The sequence below is a fragment of the Sinocyclocheilus anshuiensis genome, unplaced genomic scaffold, assembly GCF_001515605.1.
Source record: "Sinocyclocheilus anshuiensis isolate Anshui unplaced genomic scaffold, SAMN03320099.WGS_v1.1 scaffold1270, whole genome shotgun sequence".
Lineage (NCBI taxonomy): Eukaryota > Metazoa > Chordata > Actinopteri > Cypriniformes > Cyprinidae > Sinocyclocheilus > Sinocyclocheilus anshuiensis.
The window spans coordinates 939,069-944,181 of record NW_015555837.1 but is presented as its reverse complement, the minus strand read 5'-3'; the positions used below and the strand labels follow the sequence as shown (position 1 = coordinate 944,181).

The following is a 5,113-nucleotide window of genomic DNA, read 5'->3' as shown; positions in this document are numbered from 1 at the left end:
AGAACGGCTATAGTTCTGGCATTAATTGTGCTAGTGATTGAGCGGTAGAGGAGCACTCTGAGAGCGAGCGACAACCAGAATTCTCCGACTTTCAAAAGATCCCCGCTTCAGTTAAAATCACGCTGCTCCGCTCTCAATGCACTTCGAACCCATACGCTGCTTTGGGGTGGCAAAGCTAATTTTAAGGGTGGCATTTGCCACCCCGTGCCACACCTTGTGGACACGCCACTGACCATCTCGTACCGTCGTGAATTAAAAATGTTCTGAAAGTGAATGAAATATACTGAAGAGTGTAATTCAACGTTTGACCGCTAGATGACAGACCTTCTCTTTAGCAAAAAAATGCTCTGGCAATGCTCCAGCAGAGGGCGCTCGTAGTTCTTTATTTTACAGCGAATACAATTTGAACTACACAAGAAACATTTCCATAACGTGTATGCGGATTTGACTATTGAATCTGAGCAATATTAAGCTAAAACGTTCCCGTGCTTATATTACTTTTTTGACCATCTATTATTAAAAGGGGGGAAAAAGCCTCGAAATAGGCTACTCAGCATGAGGTTTAACCATGGGTTTAACTCGCGTCCAGCGAGTGACCTACAAAGTGCGCACTAACCTTAACGCGCAGCTCGCTTTAAAACCTCAGTGTGCCTTTAATCTGCGGATCAGCGCGCTGACGTCAGCGGACCCCCGCTCCCATTGGCTGGCGGTGACGTCAGCCGCGTTTTCCCCCTCCTGAACCATGACCTCATCCTTAGTTCATTATAGTACCTAAGTGCACCTTCTGTTTTCCCGGCTGGCTAATATCTGCTATCGCTTATCTCTCCGCTCGCCGGCCCAGAGGCGAAACGGAGGAATGAGGAGGTTCTGGTGGTTTATTCGCATGTGACAGCAGCCCGGACTCATGAGTAAAGTTGGTATACACTAGTGACGGCTGACATGGAGAGCAGCTGAGGCACTCGGGAACAGGGCAAACGGAGGTGAGCGCGAGCTGTGGAAGGGGCGGACGGATATTTGAGAGCGTGCGTGTGGCTTTATTTGATGAGAGGCGAAGAGCGCCTGTAGTTTTGGGATGGACGGACTGGCGCGTGTCTGTCGAGCACTAGTGGCTCGTCTGGATGAGGGCAGCAGTGTGCCTCAATGAGAAATCTGTGTTGAGAAATCTGCATGTATTGTGTGCTCATGCATAAGAATGACAGGATTCTGTGACGAATAAGACTGCATGTTTCGCTTCTGATATGAGTGAGGCTTGTCTACTGTACACTGCAGCATGATGTACACAGATGGAGTCTGGGAGCTTTGTTATCATATATAGTACATTTGATTTACATGAAGGATTTCCAGTGCATATAATACTGTCTTATTTGTTTATTTACATGAAACATCAATAACAACAATACTTTTAATATGTATTAATAAGCAACAATAAACAGTTATTCATGACTATTTATAGATAGTAACATTATATTTTAATGTGCGTGATATATTGCTTATTTTGATCATTAATTATATGTTGAGCAGTAATATGTTGCTATTATTGTTATTAGTAATAATATAACCTTTGATATTAACATGAATAATGAAATAACAACAGTAAACATACTTTTTAATATTTTGCAAGAAAATCGTTTAATTATTAAAATAGATATTAACATTATAATATATAAAATATAATGAATACACCATGATATTATCTGTTTTGATCATTAATTATTTACAATAAAATTAATATTTTGTTGTAATAATTGTTAAATTGTAGTTATATATATATTCTTTTTGATCATATTTAAATTGATATTAACATGAATTAATCATTTTATAAAACATTAAAATGCTTATATATATATATATATATACAGAGGGCGCTCGTAGTTCTTTATTTTACAGCGAATACAATTTGAACTACACAAGAAACATTTCCATAACGTGTATGCGGATTTGACTATTGAATCTGAGCAATATTAAGCTAAAACGTTCCCGTGCTTATATTACTTTTTTGACCATCTATTATTAAAAGGGGGGAAAAAGCCTCGAAATAGGCTACTCAGCATGAGGTTTAACCATGGGTTTAACTCGCGTCCAGCGAGTGACCTACAAAGTGCGCACTAACCTTAACGCGCAGCTCGCTTTAAAACCTCAGTGTGCCTTTAATCTGCGGATCAGCGCGCTGACGTCAGCGGACCCCCGCTCCCATTGGCTGGCGGTGACGTCAGCCGCGTTTTCCCCCTCCTGAACCATGACCTCATCCTTAGTTCATTATAGTACCTAAGTGCACCTTCTGTTTTCCCGGCTGGCTAATATCTGCTATCGCTTATCTCTCCGCTCGCCGGCCCAGAGGCGAAACGGAGGAATGAGGAGGTTCTGGTGGTTTATTCGCATGTGACAGCAGCCCGGACTCATGAGTAAAGTTGGTATACACTAGTGACGGCTGACATGGAGAGCAGCTGAGGCACTCGGGAACAGGGCAAACGGAGGTGAGCGCGAGCTGTGGAAGGGGCGGACGGATATTTGAGAGCGTGCGTGTGGCTTTATTTGATGAGAGGCGAAGAGCGCCTGTAGTTTTGGGATGGACGGACTGGCGCGTGTCTGTCGAGCACTAGTGGCTCGTCTGGATGAGGGCAGCAGTGTGCCTCAATGAGAAATCTGTGTTGAGAAATCTGCATGTATTGTGTGCTCATGCATAAGAATGACAGGATTCTGTGACGAATAAGACTGCATGTTTCGCTTCTGATATGAGTGAGGCTTGTCTACTGTACACTGCAGCATGATGTACACAGATGGAGTCTGGGAGCTTTGTTATCATATATAGTACATTTGATTTACATGAAGGATTTCCAGTGCATATAATACTGTCTTATTTGTTTATTTACATGAAACATCAATAACAACAATACTTTTAATATGTATTAATAAGCAACAATAAACAGTTATTCATGACTATTTATAGATAGTAACATTATATTTTAATGTGCGTGATATATTGCTTATTTTGATCATTAATTATATGTTGAGCAGTAATATGTTGCTATTATTGTTATTAGTAATAATATAACCTTTGATATTAACATGAATAATGAAATAACAACAGTAAACATACTTTTTAATATTTTGCAAGAAAATCGTTTAATTATTAAAATAGATATTAACATTATAATATATAAAATATAATGAATACACCATGATATTATCTGTTTTGATCATTAATTATTTACAATAAAATTAATATTTTGTTGTAATAATTGTTAAATTGTAGTTATATATATATTCTTTTTGATCATATTTAAATTGATATTAACATGAATTAATCATTTTATAAAACATTAAAATGCTTATATATATATATATATATATATATGTGTGTGTGTGTGTGTATATATAATTATGTATTAATAATAAATACAATATTTGAATTATTATAATCAATATTAACATTATAGTATATAAAATATATTGTAGTGTAAAAAATAATGTTTTTTCTTGAGCATTATTATTAACATTAACAATAATATTTGTTATTGTTATTAGTTATTAGTAATATAACAATATAATAAAATAATAATGAATATAAAATAATATAATATATTATTTTATATTTACATATTTATTTTCCCCATTGATTGCTATTAACAAGAAACAATAGTAAAATAACAACAATTATATATTTTTGCCTTTTTTTTTTTTTTTACAAATTAATAACCAATAGATTCTAATTATTAATAATAGATATTAACATAATATACAATATATAATACATTACAATGTATAAATTCTCTAGTATATAAATTAGCATTATTATTTCATAAAGAGTATCATAATGCATAAATAGAAAGATAGTTAGATAGATTCTTAATAAAATAATTAGGGTAAAATATAAACTATTCATTAAATGCTGTATCAGTCTCTACAGTGGCATGTTGCAGCATGACTCCTAAGACAGCTGTGGAGACGGATGTGGCGGTTCAGGGTAATAGTGTGTGTTACTCTGACCCTGTTCAGAGCGGTCATCTCAGGCTGTCAGCGTTCAGACCCCTGCAGAGCTGAGCCAGTGCTGAGAATTACACCGGATGGAGAACTAGGGGGTTTGCGAGAGGTTGCCTGATCTTACTGAGATCTTGAGTGCTTTCTTACAATGGTTATGATTTAAGTGAGCGCACATGGTTATAGTTTGTCTCGGAAGGAAAACTTTGAAAATATTGCTGCTATATACTGATGCACTGATTTGAAATGTGATCTATTCTTGTGATTTAAAATTAAACTAAATCTTCTTGTGCCATAATGAAAAAGACAGATCGGCCCATGTTTAACAAATCCTGTTCCTCACAACAGATGATATCACTGCAACAATGATTAACAAATGCATGCAGGCTCAGACAGAACAATGCTCTGCATCAGCGTGCGTATGGCACAGAGTCCAAATAAGTGATGTCATCCATACAGTTAATGAATAACCCGGATTAAGATATTTTGCTTTCCTTTTTCCTCCATTCAGCGATGTTTGTTCGCAGCTGTTCAGGTGCAGTCTGTCATTAAAAAGCAATCGCTGTCACTTTAAATAGAGACGTGCTTCTCTTTGTTTGGCTGAAAAACATTGCTTTAGGATTTAAGGCCCATACACAACATGAACGATAACTATAACAATATCTATATTAGCGTTGACGCCAATGGGCGCGTTAACGTTCGGTTTATTTGAAGTAGTTTTGTCGTCTGCTGCTTTAAATGTTCGACTCTTTGAATTCCGTTGGATTCTGATTGGCTGACAGTGTTTTTATCGTTTATCTGGAAAAAAAATTGCTCGGAAAGTGATTCCAGCAAACAACAATATCGTTCCTCTGTGTCGTTAACGTTATAGTTGTGGTGCGAATCTCCTTATTGTCATTGATTTAGGGGGCGTTTACTCGACACCATTTTCAACTAAAAACAGAAAACTTTTTATGGGTTTTGGGGTAGGGTTGGGTATCGAAAACCGGTTCCATTTTAGAACCGGTTCCAAATTTCCAAGAACCGGGTATTCGATAAGACGCGTGCATTTCGATTCTACTTAACGATTCCTGCGTTCGCATTTTAATGTGATTAAAAACTATTTAAGTGCAGGAACGGAAAGAACTTGCGCCCT

General features: G+C 36.8%; 1 protein-coding gene across 3 annotated transcripts in view; it reads left to right on the top strand.

Moving 5' to 3' along the window:
* Positions 1–718: 718 nt before the first annotated feature.
* LOC107675452 (dual specificity protein phosphatase 8-like) overlaps positions 719–5,113 on the top strand; it is a 55,729-nt gene continuing 51,334 nt past the window's right edge. For 2 of the 3 annotated variants that reach the window (XM_016469797.1, XM_016469798.1), the window contains exon 1: positions 2,213–2,474. The gene's annotated coding sequence lies outside the window, so the exon portion shown is untranslated. Of the gene's footprint in view, positions 981–2,212; positions 2,475–5,113 lie in introns of those variants that run through there. The other variant, XM_016469801.1, reaches the window with a different exon arrangement.